Genomic DNA, 27,462 nt, shown 5'->3' on the forward strand with positions numbered 1-27,462 from the left:
ATATTAAATAACGATTGTGTATGCAAATGTCAATGGTTAGTAACGCCCATAATATGAATATTCATGAGCTTGACTGATATTATTATCCTCTATTCCAGGCACCTTTCCATTTTGTGTTCTTTGTGCATTCTTATCAGAAATCCTACGTGCGGTAAATAAGTCTCTGTATCACCATTCTCCTTCTTATTTGTATGCAGATTTGGTTATAATGATTGATAACTGTAATCATCCTCATTATTTTAATAAGAAATTTTTCTATCTGTGATGGAAGTTTTTATGTAGGCTACGATTGCCTGATCTGATGCCTTCTTGGAGCCTTTCTTAGCAACTTGAGCTGTTGGAGCCATGATGAATTGAGGTTTTCTGGTCTGTAAAGATGCAGCGAAACGTGTATGTAAAATAGTGTGTGGCAAAAATAGTCAACTGTGACTGATTGCCTAACAAAAACAAATCAAGAAGAAGAAGAAGAAGAAGACAAGACTTTCGCTGCGTGCATATTTAATGTATGACGTCACCCACACAGAGTGAGAGCTCGAGGTTTTCTTTGAAAGTTTGATGGTGAGTACAGCTGTAATTACGTTCAAATCTCGTAAATTGAATCATATTTATAAACATATCTGCTGTAGGTATGAATCTGCTGATTTGTCTGTACATTGTGAAGTGGTTTAAAATGGTTATATCTGATGAATTTAGGAGTAATATACACTCGAACTTTTGATTCGTTATTTATCGTCGTGAGAATATTTCAGCTCGATTGCCATCGTCACTCCTTGATCCTTGGCCCAAACTTTCGGGCGAGACCCTCTCTGAAAATTAGATACGAGTATAGGGTCTATAGGCAGATCACTTCACTAGCGCTAGCTGCATCAATGATCCAAGCTTTTTGTTACTTTTAGGTCCAACTGTTGAAAAACTACTTTCATAGTTGGGTCAGAAGAAAGTTAATAGCTAACACTAAAAAGCATGGTCACAGTTGACATGAGTTGTGAACAAGCGCCAAAATTTGGACCAGATACCGAGATAGTTAGACGAGTACGAGAGTAGAAAATTTGAGGCCTATAGGCCTACAGACCAGTAAATAATTGGACTACCTGTGAACAGGCGCGGATCCAGGATTTCTTAGGGGGAGCCCAAATTTGAAAAAAATCTGCACCACCCCACTCGATCAAGTAGAGCGTTGTGAAATTGGCGTGGTGTCTAAGGGCAAAGAACGTGCGGGGGTCAAGGGGTGGAACCCCCAGAAGCTCAGGGGTATAGGCATTTAATTGCGGTCAGATGAGCATATTAGCATAACTTATTTGTGACACTGGCAGGACACTAATTGGCGTCACTATTCTTTCTTTCTTTATGAATTTGCCATTGTCCCACAAACGCATTAAAAAGTATAATTTATTAAACATTAAGGAAAAATCTCGGAAAATTATGTCATTTCAGCAACATTTGTAAATCACCGGTAATTACCGGTATCGAATTAGAAATAAACCACGTTTGAATTATATTTGGGGGGCATCTGTTAACCCCCCCCCCCAAGTCCCCTTCCCCATCAGTACGCCAGTGTCCCTCCCCCCCCCCCCCCCCCGATCTACACGTAACTGATCTCCCCTACCTTTCTTCTTTCTCTTTTTTTTCTTTCCCTTTCTCTCCTATTTCCCTTTCCTTTCCCTTCCTACTCTCTGTTTTAGGTTTGCTAGGGGGAGGCAAGGGCCTTTTGGCCCCCCCCTCCCCGATCCACACATTGTTGGCGGGATTAATCGCAACTGTTCTCCCCTTCTTATCTCTCTTTTCTTTTCTTTTTCCTCTTTTTTGTTCCCTTTTAGCTCTCCTCTATCCCTTTCCCTTTCCCTTCCTTCTCCTTTTTTTTTTTGGGGGGGGGGAGGGAGGAGGCAAGGGCCTTTGCCCCCCCCCCCCCCCCCCCGAACTACAACTTGTTGGCGGGAAAATTGCAACTGATTTCCCCCTTCTTTTCTTCTTCCTCTTTTTTCCTTCTCTTTATCCCCTCTTTACTTTTTTTCTTTCCCTTTCCTTCCTTCTCTTTTATTTTTTGATGGGGGGAGGGGGAGAGGTTACAGCTGGGAGGCAAGGCCCTTTCGGCCCCCCGATCTCCTTTTCCCCATTTTCTTTTCTTCTTCCTCTTCTTTCTTTCCCTTTCTCTCCTTTTTTCCTTCTTTTCCTTCTCTCTCTCTCTCTCTTTTTTTCTCTGTCATATATAGATCTAGGTCCATATCTATTTTGCGTTTTTTCAATTTGATAGAATGAACAGTTACAAGACATGCATCTAGATCATCTAGAGACTGTAGATCAACTAGATCTGGATCAAGGAATTGAATATAAATTTCAATGTTAGATAATGAAGGAGGGCTTTTTTGGTAAAGAGAAAATCCAAATTAAAATAGAACAGTTAATTCTGCAAATGCTCATCAATGTTTAAATGATCATGCTCATTTCCTTTTATTCTAAGAATTAAATCCCCCCTCTCTTTTACAGGAAAATGTACAGAGACACTTGTCGCAGTTAATGCATGCAGTACCAAATGCTTGCTTTCTTGGAGTATGTGCTTGAAACAAGAATGTCCTGGAGAAAACAGACCACCACAAGAGAAGGTAAACATATTTACTTTTGATCTAACTTGATCTGTTTTTTTTTTTTCAAGTAAAACAACATTTTGAAATGAGTGAGGTCAAGGCCAAGCTGGAGGGGATGCGAAGGGCTGGTTTGAGAAGTATGTATTAATGGGATGGCTATGTATGATTCCACATGAAAAAATTTGAGGCCTAGGCCTACAATGTACATGCAAGACATTTTTATGTTACAACAGAGATACATGTATGATGTAGGTAGTATCAATGTTTAACTTTCATTCTCTTCTCTTTTCATTCAACAGACATACATGTACAGTATGGACTATGAAGTTCTACTTAGCCTCTTCAATGAACTGCTGTAGCTGCGACTGGGTATCAAAACCTTGGTATTATAAACTTCATAACCAGTGTCGGAGATATGTTGTTAGCCAGGGGGGAGGGGTCAGTGCCCCCCCCCCCCCCCCACTTTTTCAAGTACCCCCAGTATGCCCCTTTTATGGCCTTTTCACATAGGTAAAGTGCCATATTACTTTGACAAGTTCCCCTATTAATTTGTAAAATTGCCCCTTCCCCATTTCACCTCTGATAAGTGCCCCTTATCCTTCGACAAGTTCCCATTATTCTATGCAATAAGTGTTCATTTTCCATTCTCATAACTGCCCTTTTTAATCTCTAGTAAGTGCCCCTTTTCAACTACGAGAAATGCCCCTTTTCACTTTTGATAAGTGCCCCCTCCATCTCCTGATTAGTGCTCTTTTCATCTCTGATGAGTGTCCCATTTTGTCTCTAATAACTGCCACTTTTATTTGACACGCCCCCTTTTCCTTCCTAATAAATGCTCTTTTTTCTGATCATAAGTACCCCTTACCCTTCTCATAATTACCCCTTTTCATCTCTCATAAGTGCCTTGTTTACTTTAACATGTGCCTCTTTTTCTTTTTAATAAGAGCCACTTCCCCATTCTCATAAAAGCCCCCTTTCACCTCCAATAAATGCCCCTATTAAAATCTGATCTGCACCTCCCTTTTTGTCTCGCCTACGAGCAAAAAGTGAGACATAGGCGCTGCTTTTCCGGTGACGGCGGCGGTGACGGCGTCAACATCAAAATTGAATTTTGATATAATTTTCAAAGTTTAAGTTTTTAGTCAATGAAACTTAGACTATAGGGTTATCAAGTATTCCCAATCACGTGAGAATTCCCATTCTGATAAGTGCCTTTTTTCATTCCTGGTGAGTGCCTCTTTCTGTAGGTCTAAGAAGTGCCCCATTTTCACCTCTGATAACTACCCTTTTTACCTGACACATGCTCCTTTTCCCCTTATCCCTGTAGTGTCCCCTTTTCCTCTCATCATTAAACGCGCCCCTAATTTCAAGCGACTAAGAGTAAGTTCCCCCAAAGCTCGCTCGCATTTATAGATGATATAATTACGTTACTTATTAAAGGTCTTTTCAGTCTTCCATTGTAAGAATGTGCTTATAACCTCATCAGGATTGGGTTTTTCCCTCTTAATAAGATGCAATTTTTTGTACTGCGACCTCACAAAACTTAAAATTTTCCTCGCTCGCAAATCAATTTGCATACCATCACACCAAACTGATACTTAAGCAATATCTTGTATGGTGTATAAAGAGAAACAAATGTTGAAATCGTCCCTGATAATGTAATCACAATGTAGGGGTATATACCATTGTCTAAAAAAATGGATATTTTCGCTTTGAGATTCCCTTTTTTTTCCAGAAAGTGCCTATTTTGTTGGTGCCCCCCCCCCCCACTTTGGAAGACGCTCCGCCACTCCTGGGGGGACACATCAGTCAAAAGCGCGCACAGGGGGGGGGGGGGTTGAGGGGTAATGCCCCCCCCCCCCTCCGAAGCTGAAATTTTTGAACCTGGATTTGGTCAAACTCCCAATAGATAAATATCATTCACAATTCTCTTCAAGCAGTACGTGTAACTTCACCTTGCAAGCAGTATGTTTAATTTTTTAATCACCTTGTATATAAGGCCCTGTATTTCAGCTCAAATTGTTTAGTGATTGTGGACAGGCGAAGCAGGAAAGTAGAAAATTTGGCCTTCATACACACAACCACACCAGTGACACCATGAAACAGAAACACTATTACAATGATTACCGGTACTGAAACATAGTTTTCAAACTACCAAGGAGAGGTAACCAGGAACCAAGGTATAATACAATGATGCAATTTTACCCATGTTGTAGTAGTACATGGTAGTAGTAACTATGGATATCCCGCCTCTTCTTTTATGCACATCCTTTCCACTGCTATCGCAAGTTTTAAAAAAAGGGCCCAATGTCTGCATAACTAAGCAAGGTAGGAGTTCATTAAAAACATGATGTAAAACATTAAGTATATCACACCAAAGCATCTCAATCTGACAGCATGATGTGGAGAAAAGTTAATGGTGTAGATAAATACACAAGAAATATGTTCATCGGCAGTCTAAGTCAATCATTTATAAAACTGAGGCTTTGCCAAGGCATCCATTTTAAGTATGTGTCTATAGGGCAAATAAGATGTAGTCAAGTACTCAAGTTACCACCTGTCAGACAAGATCAAACTTTTGGAATATAAGAGTTTTGGGGAGGGGTCATCTTTTATCAATTTCTGTTTATTGATAATAATTATAACATTTGGGAATGGGCCTATGAGTCTGATATACCTTGGTGCGTGTGTGGACCACGGAGTAACCATCACACTAAAGGATGTTATATACTATTGTACAGTATTATTGTTTCTCTGGAAAAAATTGCAATCATTGAGTCATAGGTATTTTTTTTTTTTTAAAGAAATCAGCATGTTTTTATAATGTGTTTTATAATAAGGGTGCAGGTCATGATACAATACATTCCCTGGAGAAAAAAACAGTGCTCAGATTTAGCCTAAGTATGCTTTGTTGAATTTTTAAAGAAAAAAGTAATCTACAAATGGAAGTAGCAGATGAGGTCATTTGTGCTTAATATTTGACCATCAATGTTATAATCTGTAAACATATTAGTTTGTTGTAATAAAATGAATAAATTAAACATGTTTATTATCTTATATACAGTATTCCCTTCATATCTTTTCTTTTTAGTGTGCATATATGGTTGGATAAATGGAATCATATGTGGAAAAAATCTGGAAACAGAACGTGAGATTTCAGAGAGAGAGAGAGAGCAAAAGAGAAAGGAAAGGAAATGAGAGAACTGTTTAATGGTGAGAGATGTTGATGTCGTGAAAATGAAAAATTTATAATGCAGTGAGACAGCGAGAGAGAAAGAAAAATTAAAAATCCATCTTATAAATGCGTTAATCGCCTCGCCGCTATGCGGCTCGTGGGCGATGCTCTGCATCGTCATAGGGACAACCCCCCCCCCCCTTAGCAAAAAGCTAGATCCGCCCCCCCCCCCCCCCCCTAATAGGCCCTGACAATGAAATCTGGAGAACATACAGATTCACAAGGGCTGGACTACTCGGTCTCGTGGATCAAATAAAGAAATAATGGAAGTTATTATAAAAGTATGTTTTTCTCTCTTGTTATGATAATTGGAGAAAAAAACCCTGTTAATTAGATTATATTAGTTTTAGCTTCAAAAAATTCAATAGGATGGTGTACAAATCGAATATATTATGCCATTCTTTCCACTTAACTTCATGTTATTCAATATCCGTGTCATTCAAACATTACAGGCAAACATTCCCTGATGTCATTAAGTTTACATCAATCTATCTTGCTTCTCTCCTTATAAACAAGCCATCTTCATTGGAATTCACATCCTGAATTCCAATGAAGATGGACATCTCTCTTGCATTGTACATGAAATATCCATTCACTGATCTCCGCACGAAGTACCCTCAATTTTACGCACAGAAAGCTCACACTAACCCGTAACCAAAACCACCCTGAAATGATGTCAATATTCAAAAGATCAATTCATTTGTAATCAAGTGTGGATTTTAATTCATTTGATCCCTTGATAGTCTGGGTTCGGTATACCGAAACAGGGGAGGGAGCAGCTTGTGGCGTGGAACCATAAGGACCAATGAGGTTCTTTTGGGACATAGTTTATATAAAATTACCAAGCTGAATCCTACCCTAATACCAGTCACATAAATCAATGCTCAACTGAGTATTTGTTGCATTTTCCTCAATCATGACTTGTTGAGTTTTGTGCAGAAGTGCTACAATCCATTGTTTGAGAATGTATATAGCGAGTAGTCCAAATCAGGAGGGTCGCAAACTCCTTCTCAACCTCCATTGTTACATCTTGATTCCTGAAGAGCCTTGTGATTTGAGATGAACTTGGGAGAAGTTCCCACGTTGTTTTGGAGGCACACGCTCCTTGTGCTGACTGCTCCTCTTCAGCAACTACTACAGACAAGTCCACTTGTATCTTTGTAACCAATTCCAATAAGCCAGCTGTTCATGAATAAAATGTTAATTGAAAGAAGAAAAAAAAATCCAATATTGTTACAAGCACTTTAAGATCTAAAGCTGACATCACAAGTATATTTCTTTTTCTTCTTTCTTGTTGTTTTTCTTCTTCTAGTAATCTTCAAAGGGCTATTAGTTTTATATAAATTCATTGTTTGCTCAACAGGAGTACATTCCTTATTTTCCGTGCCAACGAGAGATCCCAGATCTCATTATGGTCTGAAATGAAATACCATATTGCCAAACATGTATTTTATTACTAATATACTACATGTCTGAGTAAAAGATCTAATCAAACATTCCGATCATTGTTTTAAAGACCGTCAATACTACTGGGCCAGAAGGGATTAGACCACCCAGCCAGGTCACTGACAGGTGGCTATCTCATCAACTCAGTTCTCAACTAACATAAGAAAGAGAGGATCATGGGGGACCAACAGACACCGATTGGGGAAGTTTTCTATATAGAGAGAGCAAGTAGGACAGTGGGGCTTTAAGAATAGCAATTAGCATTCATAGAAATGGCATAGAATTTACATCCTTAAACTTTAAGCTTTGAAAACCTCGTTTTGATTTGAGTGTAACTTTTGAGTTATTAACAACCAAAAGTTTCCAGTGATTTGTTTTTGTTTCACTTTTAGTACACAAACATATGGTGATTTTTCTTTATCACACTTGCAGGATATAATCATATAAGATAATATGATCTTGTACTGCTAGGCTGCCCCCCCCCCCCTCCCCCTCTATTATACGAGTGTGAAAAAAGAATACAATTCTTTGTAGCCTTTCTTAATCACTAATCAAAATTTTGAACTTCAGTTAATGTTGTTTAAAGAATATATTATGAAAGTGAGATGGATTGCAGGTGGCAAGGGTGTATTGGTTGAGAATTGCAGGTAATAATTCATGCTCTACTATGAGCCAACTTACTTCAAACACTATCATCTTGCAGCAGGGTAAGGTTTTTACAGAAATTTTAGAACTTGCAATGGGATGTACTTAAATATCAACTTTGTACAATAGCAGTATGTAGAAAGGAATTTAGGATAACCTGACTTTGGGTCTGCCAATGCTTAACACAAGCTTTATTTCATCAAGATATATGGTTATTGCTCAAGTTGTGATAGGGTTTTAGATTAGCTTTAGGGTTAATATTACGTTTAGCTATGGATCCAGGATTAAGATTAAGAATTCATTTTGTGTTACAACATAACCACTAAACAATAGAGCAGGTCGTTTCACAAACTGGGGATCAGCGTATTTTTAGTTTACTAATACAAAGGAAGATTTTTAAACTGCCAATGATGAGTATCAATACATACAGCTCCACCAGCACCTGAAAAATCTGATTGTACGACACTTGTTCCTCAAGACATTTGCTCAACATCAATTTCCTACACTATTATCCAAATACTGAACTTCATCCCGGGATCCAACACTAGACCTTACCCTACACCTAACCTCAATCCCAATTGCAACCCTCGGCCTAACCCTACACATTTGACAAATAAAGCCTTGAGCAGTCGTTGCAGGAGCAAATGTTTGGTCACTCGAAATGCCATGACAGGCTCAGTTGCTATGACTTTATCTGTTTCTTTACCAGATTTAAAAAAAAAACATTGTAATATTCATTATTAATTACCAGTCCATTGTGCTTTGCTCCTAATATGTCAGGCACAAGAGGCCATCGCTTTCAGGTAAGGGGCAGAACATCAAGAGTGGAACCTCAAGGCACCCCCTGATCTGTCAACAGGAAGCCCTCCTTCTCAATCCCTGGAACAGAATTATAAACAATTCAATAAATATTAACCAAATTTGAAATAAATAGCACTATTTAATATTTTAGTTGTCTTTAACAATTACTTTTTCAGCAAAATTTGAAGGTCAATTGTTTTTTGTTTTTTTGCTTGTCGTTCCTTTTCATGTATTGGACCCCCCCCCCCCCCCTTTTCCCCCTGCACATGAGCTTAAAATGTTAATTCTAAAAAGAGAAACACTTCAGCAACGTGTTAGTAGACATGTGGATTCATACATAGCCATCCCATGAATACATCCCGGCCCCCTCACTCAGGGGTCGGAATGACCGCATGCGTGTTGCCAAAATGTCCGGTAAAGGGGTACTTTTCGTGCGACAAAGTCCGGCCCGAGAATTGTAAAAAAAGGGGTGTATTTGACTTTCACCCGGAGATTTCTTCAAAAAAGGGGTGTTTTTTCTTTTTTTTTCTTATCTCTTTGGACTCCTGAGAAATTATTCCGAATTTAGGGGGGTACATTGAGCATTTTTCCTGATTTAGGGGGGTCTCCAAAGCAGGAAAAGGCCGCGAAAAGCCCGCGAAAGGGGGGTTCGAAAATGTTGGCAGTCCTCAGATAGGGGGTGCTTTAAAAAATAGGGAACGAGCATATGCGTACCCTAAATAACACTGAGTGGGGGGGCCGGGGAATACATACTTCTCAAACCAGCCCTTTGCATCCCCTTCAGTTTGACCTTGACCTCACCTATTCAAAATTTTGTTTTACTTGAAAAAACTAAACAGATCAAGTTAGATCAAAAGTAAATATGTTTACCTTCTCTTGTGGTGGTCTATTTTCTCCAGGACATTCTTGTTTCAAGCACATACTCATAAGAAAGCAAGCATTTGGTACTGCATTAACTGCGACAAGTCTCTGTACATTTTCCTGTAAAAGAGAGGGGGGGGGTTTAATTCTTAGAATAAAAGGAAATAAGCATGATCATTAAAACATTGATGAGCATTTGCAGAATTAACTGTTCTCTTTTGGATTTTCTCTTTACCAAAAAAGCCCTCCTTCATTATCTAACATTGAAATTTATATTCAATTCCTTGATCCAGATCTAGTTGATCTACAGTCTCTAGATGATCTAGATGCATGTCTCGTAACTGTTCATTCTATCAAATTGAAAAAACGCAAAATAGATATGGACCTAGATCTATATATGACAGAGAAAACTTAATCGTGTTTACAGCAAACAAAAATTCAAAGATAGAGCCTAGAGCAGAGGCAAATTAGGCTAAGCCAACAAAGAGTTTAAGAAACACACAGGCACCACTATACGTACCCCTGTATACAGTGTAGTCTAATTTGGGGGGATCCTGTTTTAATGTGTTAGACAGCTATAAGACTCTGTACGACTAAGAGTATCACATTCACAGGCAGGCACGGATCCAGGGGGGCCGCCCCCCCCCCCCCCCACCCGCAAAAAATAAAAAGAGAGAGAGAGATAGAAGGAAAAGAAGGGAAAAAGGAGAGAAAGGGAAAGAAAGAAGAGGAAGAGGAAAAGAAAAGGGGGAAAAGAAGGAGATCGGGGGGCCGAAAGAGCCTTGCCTCCCAGCTGTAACCTCTCCCCCTCAAAAATAAAAGAGAAGGAAGAAAAGGGAAAGAAAAAAAGTAAAGAGGGGATAAAGAGAAGGAAAAAATAGGAAGAAGAAAAGAAGGGGGAAATCAGTTGCAATTTTCCCGCCAACAAGTTGTAGTTCGGGGGGGGGGGGGCAAAGGCCCTTGCCTCCTCCTCCCTTCCCCCCCCCCCCAAAAAAAAAAGGAGAAGGAAGGGAAAGGGAAAGGGATAGAGGAGAGCTAAAAGGGAACAAAAAAGAGGAAAAAGAAAAGAAAAGAGAGATAAGAAGGGGATAACAGTTGCGATTAATCCCGCCAACAATGTGTGGATCGGGGAGGGGGGGGCCAAAAGGCCCTTGCCTCCCCCTAGCGAACCTAAAACAGAGAGTAGGAAGGGAAAGGAAAGGGAAATAGGAGAGAAAGGGAAAGAAAAAAAGAGAAAGAAGAAAGGTAGGGGAGATCAGTTACGTGTAGATCGGGGGGGGGGAGGGGCACTGGCGTACTGATAGGGAAGGGGACTTGGGGGGGGGGGGGGTTAACAGATGCCCCCCAAATATAATTCAAACGTGGTTTATTTCTAATTCGATACCGGTGATTACCGGTGATTTACAAATGTTGCTGAAATGACATAATTTTCCGAGATTTTTCCTTAATGTTTAATAAATTATACTTTTTAATGCGTTTGTGGGACAATGGCAAATTCATAAAGAAAGAAAGAATAGTGACGCCAATTAGTGTCCTGCCAGTGTCACAAATAAGTTATGCTAATATGCTCATCTGACCGCAATTAAATGCCTATACCCCTGAGCTTCTGGGGGTTCCACCCCTTGACCCCCGCACGTTCTTTGCCCTTAGACACCACGCCAATTTCACAACGCTCTACTTGATCGAGTGGGGTGGTGCAGATTTTTTTTCAAATTTGGGCTCCCCCTAAGAAATCCTGGATCCGCGCCTGTTCACAGGTAGTCCAATTATTTACTGGTCTGTAGGCCTATAGGCCTCAAATTTTCTACTCTCGTACTCGTCTAACTATCTCGGTATCTGGTCCAAATTTTGGCGCTTGTTCACAACTCATGTCAACTGTGACCATGCTTTTTAGTGTTAGCTATTAACTTTCTTCTGACCCAACTATGAAAGTAGTTTTTCAACAGTTGGACCTAAAAGTAACAAAAAGCTTGGATCATTGATGCAGCTAGCGCTAGTGAAGTGATCTGCCTATAGACCCTATACTCGTATCTAATTTTCAGAGAGGGTCTCGCCCGAAAGTTTGGGCCAAGGATCAAGGAGTGACGATGGCAATCGAGCTGAAATATTCTCACGACGATAAATAACGAATCAAAAGTTCGAGTGTATATAACTCCTAAATTCATCAGATATAACCATTTTAAACCACTTCACAATGTACAGACAAATCAGCAGATTCATACCTACAGCAGATATGTTTATAAATATGATTCAATTTACGAGATTTGAACGTAATTACAGCTGTACTCACCATCAAACTTTCAAAGAAAACCTCGAGCTCTCACTCTGTGTGGGTGACGTCATACATTAAATATGCATGCAGCGAAAGTCTTGTCTTCAGATCAGGCAATCGTAGCCTACATAAAAACTTCCATCACAGATAGAAAAATTTCTTATTAAAATAATGAGGATGATTACAGTTATCAATCATTATAACCAAATCTGCATACAAATAAGAAGGAGAATGGTGATACAGAGACTTATTTACCGCACGTAGGATTTCTGATAAGAATGCACAAAGAACACAAAATGGAAAGGTGCCTGGAATAGAGGATAATAATATCAGTCAAGCTCATGAATATTCATATTATGGGCGTTACCAACCATTGACATTTGCATACACAATCGTTATTTAATATATAATGGAAATGCGCTTTTCATTATATATTATATAATGGAAATGCGCTGTTCATTATATATTATATAATGGAAATGTGCTTTTCATTATATATTATATAATGGAAATACGCCTCTCATTATATATTATATAATTGAAATGTGCTTTTCATTATATATTATATAATGGAATGTGCTTTTCATTATATATTATATAATGGAAATACGCTTTTCATTATATATTATATAATGGAAATGTGCTTTTCATTATATATTATATAATGGAAATACGCTTTTCATTATATATTATATAATTGAAATGACTTTTCATTATATATTATATAATGGAAATGTGCTTTTCATTATATATTATATAATTGAAATACGCTTTTTATTATATATAAATAATGAAAGTGTGAATTGTAATTATTTATAAATAATGGCAATTATATATAAATAATGAAACGTTCTTTGTCATTATTTATAAATAATAAAAATGTGTTAAGAATTATATACAAATAAAAATGTACATTTTCTTGCATTATATGTAAATAATGGTTATTATTTGTTAAATAATGATTATATAACATATAATTTGTCTATATAATTGTTTTACAAACGGCGCCTCATAAATAAAGACAGCAGTTTCGTAGAGACTTTTCTGACATTCTGACCACTAAACCATCAGTTTGGAACCAGAAGGGTATTAACTTGTATGCATGTATAATAAACAGTGTTAAGGCCTCTCTAGCTCTTAATACACAAGAAGTAAGCTCATCTGTATGCACATAGGCCTATACTACCCTCTCCCTTAAAGCCCCACTGCACTACTTATAGCTACTTGCGCCCTCTATATAGCAAACAATGCATACCGGTAAGCGGTGCCCGTTGGTCCCCCATGATCCTTTTTTTCTTATGTTAATTGAGAGCTGAGTTGATGAGATAACCACCTGTCAGTAACCATGCAGGGAGGTCTAATCCCTCCTGGCCAAACTAATGCAGAGGGGCTTTAAGCTAAGATTCTTCTTAATCCATTCATGTATTTCCATATTGAGTAACAAGTAATTCTTTACATCGTATGGTGGGGAAGGAAATCAGACAAATATTCCGACAGGTGTTTTCTTGAGCTGAAATAGAATAATTATCATAAAATAAAAATCTGAACGATTGAGAGAAATGAAGGGACGTAATCTTCTTGCAGCTATAAGAACTGGATGAAGACACAGCCAAATCTCTTAGCACACTCAGACTGGAGTAATAAAAAAAGGAGGCATGCTGACTGTTATAAATTCAAAATTGTACCAGAGGTTGGTTTTAGAAATTTTGAATTTCAATCATAAATATCTTGATAATCAAACAAGCGATTGGCTTGTAAAAGTCATGGGATTCCTGACTGACTTAAATAACTGGTCTTTATCTTTAATCTACAATGTATGTTTCTTTGTAAAATTGTGATTGCTTTTATTGGCTGAAGTATGCCACCGTGCTAGAATAAAATAAACAAACAAACAAACATTTCTTATATCTTCATCAGACCTATGATGATTTAATTTCCAAGAGGTCTAAAGCTATGTACATACATTATGCATCGCTCCTGTGTAGTTCTTTTCTTTCTTTTCCCTTTGGTGCTGTAGTGGTTATGTGGTCAGTAGAGGTGTTGCATTGCAGTTTTCTAACTCTGTGTTCAGGTTACCAAAAGCTATACCTACATGTACATGTATACAATAAGTAATTACTAATTCCTAATCTGAATGTCGTTTGAACTTTGTTGTTGAACGAAAATTCGATAAAGAATCATATCTTATTTTATTTTAAAAAATCGTATTTATCAGAACATCATATATTAAAGCCCCAGTGTACTACTTGTACATGTAGCTACTTACTCCCTCTATATAGAAAACAATGCCTAAGCGGTGCCCGTTGGTTCCCCATGATCCTCTTTTTCTTATGTTAATTGAGAGCGGAGTTGATGAGATAGCCACCTGTCAGTGACCACGCTGGGTGGTCTAATCCCTCCTGGCCAAACTAGTACTGATGATTGACCAGCTGTCAAGTCAATAGACCTCTTCAAAATTAGCTTCTATATTCAACGTTTCTTAATATATGTCGTTTTCTAGCGTTTCTATAAAGCCCATCTGCACTAGTTTGGCCAGGGGGGATTAGACCTCCCTACAAGGTCACTGACAGGTGGTTATCTCATCAAATCAGCTCTCAATTAACATAAGAGGAGGCGCGATAGCTCAGTTGGTAGAGCAGTGGTCTCGTTATCCGGTGACCCAGGTTCGAAACCAAGGCGATGCGCTAGTGCCCTTTGGTAAAGGCATAAAGGCATACTACCAGGTCCCTCGGAGAGGACCTAAAGCCGTCGGGTCTGGTTGCGTACTTACATGTACAAGCACTTATGCTTTCTTAGCAGTCAGGTAAAATAACCATCACATTGAAGAAAAAGGGGATCATGGGGGACCAACAGGCACCGATTAAGGTATTGTTTGCTATAAAGAGGGCATAAGCAGCTACAAGTAGAGCAGTGGGGCTTTAAACAAGTTTAACATAAAATTTCCTGGAGTCTGAACGAGTCAATTGGCCTCTTCAAAATTAATTTATATATTCAACATTTCTTTATATGATATGTTTTCTAGTCTACATTGTCTCCTTTCTCTGTACGATGATTCTTTATACAACGTTTCTTTACATGATAATCATATACATGTACATGTAAATGTCCAGAGCCTTTTTTCAATGACAAATGACAAATATCAGTGACAAATCTGCTGATAGCCAATCAGAAGCAAGGATTTCAGTAGCTTATAACACAAATTGTCATTTGTCACAGATGACAAGTTTTGTGAAACGCCCCCCTGGAGCCTGAACAGACCCTAAGACTAACGAGGGTTTGTGCCTGCAAACTAAATGCTGATGCATGAGAGAACCTCTCTATCCTAACATATGGTTTATAATTCATGAACTTGACACATCAATATCGTCTCTAGACTATTACGTGTCGGTGGATACCTCATTGATATCCTCAAAGAACCCCTCGCTACCAGAGTAGGAGAGGTAAATTGAATCAAGTTTATCGTCTCGATCTTCTTTTAAAGGTAAAGAAATGATAAAGTTGTGGTTTTGGGTGCAAAATATCCATTCAATATTGTTTAAATATCACTTCAGAAGTTTAGATGGCAATACTTCAACCTAAATTCGCAAGAAAGCAGAAATATATGCCCAAATGTTCAATGTTGAAGTGCATTCGCGATATCTATCCAGGCCGGATCGATATGATCAATATGATAAGTTACCAAATATATCAATTAGAAGGTGGTTTTCCGGCAAAATTTGTATCATCAGGTATTAGTCAAAACATAATATTTCACATTATTGGTAATAAGAGCTTCCATTTCAATTTTTGAGAGGGGGGGGGGGGGCGTTGCAGGACTTTCTAGAGCTAAATTGATCACATAGAATTCTTCAAATTGGCAACAATATTATTTTATTATCTTTTATCGCTACGGTGATGAATACAATGCAATGTCTCTGAAAACAATGGGCAGGAACGCTGTTGAAATGTATACAATTAATGGCCAGTTTTAATCGAAAGACAAAGGTTTCATCCCTCAACTTTTTGTCGATTTCAGGATTTTAAAACTTGTTTTTCTTTTTTTCGAATTACTACCATCAAATGCAATATAGTTGCGAAACAAAACGGGTGTGTTGTGTGCTGAATTGTTTGCCCTTTCTGCTTGTGCACCTCACCATCTGGGGGGTGTTTCACAAAGATCCTAAGTAGAACTTAACTCTAAGTTGGACTTAAAAATTATGGACAGCCATTGGAGTCCTTAAATGAAATATATTCAAAAGCAGAAATTCAAGTATTTTAGACTTTTTATTAATTCCACATCCAGAACATGAAATCTCCTTGATGATAGAAAATATGAATGATTTCAATAAACAATGAATGCCTTTCAAAATAACTTTTACAAAATATTTTCAAAGATGCTAATGGCTTTCCATATTTTTTAAGTCCAACTTAGAGATAAGTTCAACTTAGGATCTTTGTGAAACACCCCCCTGGTATCTTTTTTAGGGCTCTGATTCAAAAATTATTGAGCCAGACCACAAAATGTGGAGTGATTGTCGCGAAAGGGTTAAATTCCCCGGTGGGGTCACTTGATGTGACTTCCGGACCGCATGACCGTTACCAAAATCGCGGAAAAAGGGGTCAATTTAAAGCAATGTCCGCGGACAAAATATTCCTCGAAATATAGAAAATAGGGGTGCACAGGTGTTTCCTTGAAATTGATAAATAGGGGTCAGGAAAAGGGAAAAGAGAAAACCGTGAATAAAAATTCTTGGAGCCGAGTCTTGTCCTTGAAATATGGTAAAATAGGGGTAAATTTGCGAAAGTATCCTTACAATCTTATAAATAGGGGTATTCCAAAGTCGATTTTGTCTTTGTTTTGACGTAAAAAAGGGGGTTAAATTTCGCAAAATGTCCTTGAAATTGACCGCGAAAGGGGGTTATTTGCATTTGTGGTAACGGTCATACATGTACGTGTCATCGTCTGCGGGGGAGTGACCCCAAAGGGTTAAATACAGATTCAATGATATGATATACATGTACAGTACGTAGAGTGATAAAGAGATCAATTTCATCACAAATTTTCCTTGGAATAAACTGTTTGACTAAACTGTGAAGTTGCACTATTCAAGTAATTCTTTAAAAGGTAATTACTTCATTATCTAAATGTACAGCAAAATCACACTGAGTTCCTATAGGAAATCTATTTATTCATATGGTCATATCTCAGCCAATACTTTGATGCTCTTTCAGGAAATGAAGAAAATGTTGAGATATTCTAAATCTAGATTTTTATGATGTCACAGATTTGGTACTCTATTTTTAGATTGCATAAAGACAGAGTGTGTTCTTGAATCAGGGCTTAATGCATATAACATTTCGAGCTGATGAAGATGCGATCCGTAACTTCAGGCTAATTTCCTGAATCACAAAATGGCGGCTATTTGGCAATTTTGAACTGATGAGGACAGGCGTCATGAGGTAGCTAGCATCACATCAAATACAATTCCTGCAGGCCTACATGTACTGTACAAGTCAATTGGCCTACCTGGATGGGGTGAAGTAGGGGTGTGCCCCTTTAATTGTAATTGTCTTGTATTGTGAGTCTGTATAAATCCTCACTGCACTACTTATAGCTACTTGCGCCTAACAATGCCTACCGTAATCGGTGCCTGTTGGTCCCCCATGAGCCCCTTTGTCTCATGTTAATTGAGAGCCGATTTGATGGGATAACCACCTGTCAGTGACCTTGCAAGGTGGTCTAATCTCCCTGTCCAAACTAGTACAGACGGGCTTTAATACATGAACAACGTGTCCAGACAGAATTTTTTTTATCCCGAAACTCTATAAAGAAACGTTGTTTAAAAAATCAACATATAAATTGCAGAGCGTCCACACACACAAGAAAGTAGTCCCGAAACTCTACAGCGAAACGTTGTATAGGTGCGCAGTTTGCTACTGCGGTCATGAAACAGAAGCGGAAAAGAGAGGTCAGGTCTCCTTTCGCACACAGTCACGTTAAGCCCCGCCCAGTAATACCGTTCTATAGTTCGACTAGTTATACTAGTTATGTCCACACACAACACATTCCGTGATTCTTTATCGAGTTCTAATTTAAAACGATGCCAAGACCCACGTTTCATTATACAATGCTTCGTTATAAGACGTGTTGTTAATAAAGCGTCCACACACAAAATTTCATTGTATAACTATCCCGAAACGAGTACATTATACAATGAATTTGTTGTGTGTGGACACGGGGCTAGTTGCTGTACTGTAGCACTCAGCTAACTTGAGACTGACTGATTTAGTTACATGTATGCCAGAGCAAGGTCTTGTGAAAAAAATGTTCCAAGTGTCAAACTGTCTTTGAAGTCTGAACCTGCAGACTACCAAAAGTGTGCTAACCATCAGAGTATCAGCATCATTTAATATTGAGAACATCATTAAATATTGAGAACATCAAACCCTTAAAGGGATCCGGTAACTTTGTCTCAGATACTGAAACAAAATTCTGGATTTAGCTCATGCTGCAATGATAATTATAATTTATAAACCTTTAGGTCAGTAAGAAACCCCATGAATTTTACTAGCCGATCGCCTCAAGATATTTATGATTGGAATTACAAATTTTGAAAACCGTTTGCCAAACGGTTTTCATAACACTACAGTCTATTGGGGAAAACGAGTAATGTAAAACCGGTCACTCAAAGATTTTTACTTTTTTTGCCGTTTACTTGTAATTCAATATTTATAACATGTTTCTTTGGTATGTCTCTCACTTTTCCTTCCTTTTCCTTTCTTCTTTTTCTTGCGCTTAGAAACATTAGTATTAAAGCCCCATTGTACAACTTGTATCTACTTGCTCCCTCTATATAGAAAACAATGCCTAATCGGTGACCATTGGTCCCCCATGATCCTCTTTTTCTTATGTTAATTGAGAGCTGAGTTGATTTATTTTTTTTTTTTTGAAAGAAAAAAAACATGAAAAGCACTGCTAAAATGTATTTCTGATTTTAAAAAAGAAAAAAAAAAATTGTCGGCCGCCATCTTGAAAAATAGCCGAATGTCAGGAAAAATGTACGGAGCGGCCATTTTGAAAGAAAAGAAAAAGAAAAAAAAAGGGCCTCCTCCTTCCCATTTTTCGAAAAAACAGGAAGCTAAACATGTTTTTTTTTTAATTTGGCCTTATATAAAAATTTAAAAAACGATCCAACTGTACCGGTAGTTATTCTTTAAGCCATTGGAACTGCGTAGAGTTCCGTATTGTGGCGTACCGACTACGCAGAAATTAGGCTGCGTATTAATGGGGAAATAGTCCCTGCGTAGGTTATGCGTAGGCTGGCGAAAAAAATTAAACAGGTTGAATTGTTTTCGTTCATCTTGCGTACCCCTTTCCGTCCCTCAGCATATAGTAACGTAGGCCAGCGTAGTTGTTACGCAACACTACGCAACTCTACGTATTGACCCCACGCCAATTAGTGACCCGCAAGTGTCACAAATAAAGTATTAACTAGATGGAATTCGACTGCGCGCAGTCGAAAATGATGCCTCCGTTATAGAGCAATTTTACAAACCAAAACAGAAAAAAAAATTGAATTCACGTTCAATGGTAATCCATTGACAGGTTCTCAGAATATTGTGATTACAAGCAATTTCTCATATACATATGACCCTTTGATCTTTGACCTCATGACCATAAAATCTACTCAGTTCATTGGCTCTGCAAGATGTTCTGAGTTAAATAGTAATCCATCTGTCAGTTCTAATGAGAATGCGTTCACAAGCTATTTTTGCATACATAATGGGCCCATGACCTTTGACCTTTGACCTTATGAACCAAGAATCTACTCAGTTCATTGGCTCTGCAAGTAACAAACATGAGCTAATTTTGGCATGAATCCATGAATCGGTTCTTGAGATAACGCGATCACAAGCTGTTTTTGCATTCATAATGTGCGCTGTGGCCTTTGACCTTTGACCTACGTGCTCCAAAATCTAATCAGATTGTCTTCCTATGGTGATACACACTATCATTAAGTTTGAAGTTTAAATCTCCAGTGGTTCTTGAGATATCATGATAACAATCTCAATGTATGGAATTTCATAAGTTGACCTCTGTGACCCTTGACCTTTGACATACGTGCTCCAAAATCTAATCAGATTGTTTTCCTATAGTGATACACACTATCACTAAGTTTGAAGTTTAAATCTCCAGTGGTTCTTGAGATATCATGATAACAATCTCAATGTATGGAATTTTATAAGTTGACCTCTGTGACCCTTGACCTTTGACATACGTGCTCCAAAATCTAATCAGATCGTCTTCCTATGGTGATACATACTATCCTTAAGTTTGAAGTTTAAATCTCAAATGGTTCTTGAGATATCGCGCTAACACACTCAATACAAGGAATTTCATAAGTTGACCTCTGTGACCTGTGACCTTTGACCTACGTACTCCAAAATCTAATCAGATCGTCTTCCTATGGTGATAAATACTATTCCCGAGTCTGAAGTTTAAATCTTAAATGGTTCTTGAGATATTGTGATAACGGTCAAACGGGACGGACGTACGGACGGACGTACGGACGGACGGACGGACGTACGGACGGACGGACGGACGGACGTACGGACGGACAACCCGAAAACATGATGCCTCCGGCACCACCTTCGGTGGCGGAGGCATAAAAATATGCTCATCTGACCCTATACGCCTAAAACCCCCGAGCTTTCGGGGGTTTATGGCCCCTTGAAACCCGTGGACCCCACGCCTATATTATATATACACTCAACTCGCTGCGATCTGATCTCCCCCCCCCCCCCCCCCCCCCCAACTTTGAAAAACGTAACCCCCGAGCTTTTGGGGGTTTATGGCCCCTTGAAACCCGTGGACCCCACGCCTATATTATATATACACTCAACTCGCTGCGATCTGATCTCTCCCCCCCCCCCCCCAACTTTGAAAAACGTAACCCCCGAGCTTTAGGGGGTTTATGGCCCCTTGAAACCCGTGGACCCCACGCCTATATTATATATACACTCAACTCAGGACCCGCGGAAATCCGCGGGATTCTAGAGGGGGTGCGCAGGCAAAAAATTAAGTTTTTCATTTCGGGGGCTCCATTTCAAATTTTAGGGAAATTTTCGGGGGCTCTTTTTTCTGGGGCTACTTTTTCATTAATTCATATAAGGATAGGCCTACACTTTGTTGAGATTTGTTTAGTAGGCTATTAGGTTTCAGGCTTCCTACTTCATAATTGCCTACAGTCTATTTAAAAAAAAAAAACATTTTTCTAGTTCAATAACTAAGTTTTCATGCATTGATTTGATGCAAGAACTGTAACATAATAGACCCTAGATTGTGATTATTTCTGACCATGAATTTCGATAATCATTTTTTCAAAGTAAAATTTTCACAGGAAAATCAAACAGTCTTTTAAAAACGTAGACATTAGAGTCTAGTAATACTTTTACTAATTCTAAGCTCAGGTTTCGTAAATCTATTCACGAAACTATATTGAAATCGCGGCAATAATGATGCAAACCAACAGATAACAATTTCAAAGTGTCAAATCTCTTCGACTCGAATTCAACTCACACACTTTCAACTGCAACTCAGCTCATCTCACACACACTACACAGTGGCAATGCACTGTCAGTTACGGTGATTTTGTCTGATTTTCTTTACTTTGAAGAAATGATTATCAAAATTACGTAAACATGGCGAGAACATCACAAAATAGGCTTTAATTTCATACCTCTATTTATGGAAACTTTATAATATTGCAGCAATCGTGAATTCGTGATGGAAATCGATTGCAGTTTCGCGATGTTTAGTGGTTCATGGTCTAGATTCAGCTTCTACCAAAACAAAATCGACCGCCAAAAACTCGAGCCCTACGCTCCGTCTCGATCTCGCAACTGCGAAAATGTACGTGTTTTGGCGTACTTGCGTGCGACATGGTAAGCCAGGTAAGGTATGGAATATGGTTCGAGTTTTTTTACGACCGATTTTTGTGTATACAATTTTATACGGATAGTCATCGGTCGTGTGTCTACGGATGCAATGTTGAATATCCATGAGGTATCTCTGTCGTCAGGCATATCCTGCATTATGCATGTCGCGTCTGTTTTCGCCCTGGACGTCGACACGGAGGAGGACCTCGGGCGGAGTATAGCCAATTCCACAGAGTAGACTCTCCCGCGGACGATGGCACCGGGCACGGGTACCCCGAGGGGAGGGTTCAGGAGGAGATAGCTGCACCTACTTCGGTCGGCGATCTCATTAAAAAACAATAGAATACAAAGGCCGGCGGAGACGTCGCGCCCCCCGCGGAGCCTTAGCGTATTATTATTATAGATGAATTTTTTTTTCCTTCTGCCTGATGGGTAAATATTGCATCCTGCATTCCAAGTGGTTTGCACTTTGCATCTACATGTACACAAACCCTTGTCAGAGAGGTACATGTAATGGAGTCTGAAGCACTAGACTACATGTACAGTGTAGCTTGAGAAGGCTACACAGTAACTACTGGAAAGGCATAGATTTTTTTAAATGATGTATTCTGTTAAGAACTAGAGGTGTGCTGGCAAAATTTCATGCTACATATACATGTACATGTAGGTTGTTTTTTTCTTGATACAAGAAAGGCCTACTGGTACTTCATATATGGATTTGATTACCCCCCCCCCCCCCCCTCCCCATACTTCCACTATTGCATTTTTATAACTCAACAACATTTCAACTTGTAGTCTCAATTTCTTCAGGCTAGTTTCAATTAAACTTTCACTGACATTGTCAAACAGACTTCATCTAGCTTTTTCATTGCTTAGTTGTGCACACAATCCTCATATGGCTCGCCCACCGCTGCGGTTCACCATGGCGGTTTTAACTGTTGTAAAATTAATGATAACAGTGTGGAAGAAAAGATGCACATTGTAGCTACAGCATGCAGCAATGGTCCTACAGTGTACATGTACTCACTTGTGTGTTAAATATAAGGAGCAAAATAAGAAATCCAGTAATACATGAACGTACATGTATGCTTAAAGAGAAGGTCGAGTTCTGGGAAGAAGTGGAAATAATTTGTGAGCATTATCATTGTTATTATACAAGTGTGGAAGAACATCAGATTAAAAATGTTCCCTAAAAAGCATGGCTCTTCTAAATATGGCATGTACATGTACATGTAACAGCATACAAATCGGGATGGATTTTTATGCCGTGCATGTTTAGTCCCATAGACATCTTTCTGTGAACAGTGCTTGTAACTTTACCAAGACTGGGCCAAATTTCTTATCATTTTGATGATTCCAGAACCTTGCAGTACACACCAATATGCTAGATGATCAACCCGCCTTTCTGATCGATTCCACACCGTTCTTTCACAATGCAATCACATGACCAGAACTCAACTTTATCTTTAAAGGCATCGTTTAACAATGTTAAATCTGAGATGCATGGCCCTATACGTGTTATCAGTGTCTGTGGTACCGGTACATGTATGTATTGAAGTCCTAAGAAAATTGCACTTCAAAAAATGTAGAATCTTTGAGTGACTGGTTTTACCTATTTTCTCCAATAGACTATTGTGTTATAAAAACCCTACTTTACGGGTTGCCTGTAGAGTACAGTACAACAGTGCTGTGAATGAATACTTAAAACTACATGTAACACTGAGGTCTGCAACTCAAGACTAATTTGACAGTCTGTGAAAGTTGTGTAAAACATATGATGGATGGCCTGCATTTGACACTGCTTGCTACTTCAGTTTACCATTTGCCATACCATACTATAGCTAGCCTGGATTCAAGACTCTTTTTGGCGTTTTAAAGATAAAAACCAGTTTAATATGGTCATGCGATTGCATTGTGAAAGAAACGTTGTGGAATCGATCAGAAAAGGTTGATCATCTAGCATATAAGTATTGGTGTGTACTGCAAGGTTCTGGAATCATCAAAATGATAAGAAATTTGGCCCAGATAAAGCTACAAGCATTGTACACAGAAAGATGTATATTGGACTACCCCCACACAAATGCGCGACACGTGCATTATATCTATCAAGTCTAAATAATAAGTTACCCAGTATATCAATTAGTAGGCAATTTCTCTGCAGACTTTATATGATCACGTATTAGTCAAAACATATTCTTTCACATAATTGGCAATAAGAGCTTCCATTTCATTTTTTGAGAGGGGGCGCTTCCAAAATTGGTCTTTACCTTTAAAGGCTTGCGAATCCCTGATACTAGTGGCTTGAAAGCTTATCTGCCGTAGTTTATAGGAGGGATTAGACTGCCCTGCAAGGTCACTGGACAGGTGGTTATCTCATCAACTCAGCTCTCAGTTAACATAAGAAAAAGAGGATCATGGGGGAGCAATGGTCACCAATTAGGCTTTGTTTGTTATATAGAGGGCGCAAGTACCTGCAAGTAGTGCAGTGGGCCTTTAAAGGGAGTCACTCTCAGTTTCCATGTGCAGAAGGCCATAATTCGCTGACACCAGACTTGGTGGAAATATTACTAATGGGAGTACAAATCTGCACACAGCGAACCCGTAGGCCAGTCAAGAATTACCCCCTAATCTCTCGGAGAGCTCGAGAGGAGAGCTTGAGAGTCTTTGGGTGAGGGAAAAGCAAAGCATTACATAAGGTCTAATGGTCATAAAAACTGAAGGCTAACCCTGGTGATTGACCACACCTGTTATTGGGTAAACACCAGAATGGTGTCGAATTCCCCATGAGAGCTGACTTCTATGTGTCTCATTGTAAATAATTAACGTTTCCCAATTGATTGACCCCAAACAACTTCTTTCACAATGTACTTTGATTGCATAACTAGTACAACCAGTACTAATCAACAGTGTACAGGTATATGTACTATTAAGCTTTCATCCTGAATTCTTCTCATATTACATTATTAATTACAGATACTATACATGGAGCTCCACTGTACAAACAATGCCGGGTAATTAAGGGTGCGTTCAAGGGACACTTTTTCACCCTAGAAACACAGTTTTCAAAGACGTTTAGTTTAAAACAGGGTTGCGTTCAAGCGATTTTAAGCGATTTTTCGCCGGTGGTAAAAATAAACGTGTTTCGAAATGCAAACATGAAACGCTGAAAAAGATGCGTTTTGTAACGTTCTGCAGAATCAGGGCCGCTAAAAATTGCTTGAACGAATCAGAGATCTCAATCATGATTCTATGACGTCATTATCGTGGCCTGCTTCCGGTTTTGCAGACAGTAGACCGTAAACAGCGCCGAAGTTGACCTATACTTCCTGGGTCAAATTGCCCCATGTGATGTGCAGTAGTTGGGCTTGAAATGAGCGAGAATCAGCGTTGATGGGAAATCACTTGACGATCTCCCGCTGTCACCATGTTTTTTAACAGCGTTTCGATTTGGGATTCATTTTTGTGATTCTAGCTTTAAAAAATCGCTTGAACGCACCCTAAGTCGAAAAGTACACACAGTGTGGTATTCATGTAAACAATCCTATCTATAGTGTACGATGTACTGTAACTGAATATATAATACATATATGCCTGTGACAGCTGCTACTTGGTAAATTTCCTACCCTGATCGAATTCTAAACTTCAATATTGGATCGAATAGTTTTGGCATAATTATTCAATTAATTCTCATACAAATTAAAAGAACAACAGTAAAACAAGACAAATGCAACTGCGTCTCCTACAGGTACAGTGTATATATGTCTCCACAGTGAAAACAAAAATCCTATAACCAAATGTGAACCGATGGTCATGATCTAATTCTTGACCTACAAGCCAAAATGTACATGTAACTGGACCATCTTCTATACCATCACCATATGTTGTGATAGCAAAGCTAAAAACCTTAAATTTCAGAAATTGATCTCTGTGAATTTTGACCGACATGTACTCAATACCTAATAAACCTAATGAAACTGTCTTCCTATGCCTACGGTGACTGTGATACATACATGTACATGAACGTGACACGTGTACTATCACCAAGTTTGACGCTACTATCTCTAATGGTTCTTATTAAGATATTACCACATTAAAGATATCTTTTGGTCTCGCTTGCTGGCTTTGCTCACCCACAAAATTTAGAAAGAAATATGCACATACTTGTTTTTTTTATACTGGTTGAATAAATGAAATGAAATGAAATGACTTTAAGAGAAGGTTGAGTTCTGGGAAGAGGTGAGAAATAATTTGTGAGCGTTATCATTCTTATGGTATGCAAGTGTGGAAGAACATCAGATAAGACATGTTCCCTGAAAAGAATGGCTCTTCAAATGCCTTCATATTCTAAATATGTCATGTAATATCGTAAAACTCAGGTGTTTGTGTAGTCCCATATGCATCTTTCTGTGTACAGTGTTTGTAACTTTACCAAGACTTGGCCAAATTTCTTATCATTTTGATGATTCCAGAAATACACACAAATTCTTATGCTAGATGATCAACCTTTTCTGGTCGATTCCACACCGTTTCTTTCACAATGCAATCGCATGACCAGAACTCAACTTCATCTTTAAACTTTAGCCCATACTAATGTACATGGCACTTGACAAGTGCCAGAGTTTTGGAAAATGAATCTTCTGTGATTTGGGGACTGGGGTGGCAGGACTAGAAAAACAGGTTGAAAAGTGTTGAAAAGTGTTGAAAAGTGCTGATAAAGCAAAACATACGATTGTCATAATTTACATCTGTAGCCATGCAATGAAGTTTGGTATCCTCTAAACATTTTTAATCTGGTGATATAATGCATTTCAGGCCTCTGTAGCATGACTTTGGAATGACCTGCCATGATCTGTCCACCTGTCTCCTTCGATAGATGTTTTCAAGAAGGCTCTCAAAACTCCCCTGTTCAATGATTATCGTTGAATGTTTGAACCCTGCGAAGCGCTGTGGAACCATTTAATATGTGTAAGAGCGGTACATGTACAGTGTATATACCGTATTTGCCGGCGATAAGGCCGCACCCCAAATTTGACATTTCAAAGAGGAATAAAAAAACAAAAACAAAACAAACGGACCAAACAAAATAATCATAATTTTCTTGTAGAACACTTTTTTTTTTTTACAAACTGATACCATATTCATCAATATTCTTATAAATTGCAAGCAGTTTACCTAAAAATGATCGCAGGCAGATTTACCACAATGTACGGTGTAATGCAAAATTGCATGAAATGGATACAAAGACCAGAAAATAGATTTGGTGTGACTTCGGCTGGATGCGCGATGGTGCTCACGGCAGCTCCATAATGGTCCCTTCTTTTACTTTTTAGTGATGCATTGGCACAAACTTAGATCAAGATCTATTGGCAGATGTAATTGTTTTATGAAGTTTTTTTCGTCTTCATGTCAGCAATGCAAGATAAAATTGTCAGTAAGATGTGTGGAAATGTCCTGTACCATAGTGGTATAGTTATTGTAGTCCCATATGTACAAACTTGTGCTATTTTTTCATGGTTTTGAACTTGCGATTTTTTTTTTTTTTTTTTTTTTTTTTTTTTTTTTTACTCTTTCGGCGCAAGGGCTGCACCCCAACTTTCCGATAATTTCTCTTCCAAAAATACTGCGGCCTTTACGCCGGCAATTACGCTACATAATTGACTTTGTTATTAATATTCGTATTATTATTATTAGTAGTAGTAATA

At 38.6% G+C, this 27,462-nt stretch overlaps 1 protein-coding gene and 2 long non-coding RNA genes across 5 annotated transcripts in view; 1 reads left to right on the forward strand and 2 right to left on the reverse strand.

The window, feature by feature from the left end:
* Window positions 1-27,462, reverse strand: part of LOC100893134 (galactosylceramide sulfotransferase) — a 58,968-nt gene that overhangs the window by 12,694 nt on the left and 18,812 nt on the right. The gene's annotated exons all lie outside the window — the stretch shown is intronic.
* Window positions 471-3,210, forward strand: LOC115925171. The gene is made up of 3 exons (XR_004064580.1): window positions 471-558; window positions 2,485-2,600; window positions 2,882-3,210. It is a non-coding gene; the product is annotated as an uncharacterized LOC115925171 (long non-coding RNA).
* LOC115925170 lies at window positions 6,513-9,634 on the reverse strand. The gene is made up of 3 exons (XR_004064579.1): window positions 9,580-9,634; window positions 8,657-8,787; window positions 6,513-6,999 (listed from the first exon to the last, which is right to left on the reverse strand). It is a non-coding gene; the product is annotated as an uncharacterized LOC115925170 (long non-coding RNA).

The sequence above is a fragment of the Strongylocentrotus purpuratus genome, unplaced genomic scaffold (assembly GCF_000002235.5).
Source record: "Strongylocentrotus purpuratus isolate Spur 01 unplaced genomic scaffold, Spur_5.0 spur5_scaffold_17, whole genome shotgun sequence".
Taxonomy (NCBI): Eukaryota; Metazoa; Echinodermata; class Echinoidea; order Camarodonta; family Strongylocentrotidae; genus Strongylocentrotus; species Strongylocentrotus purpuratus.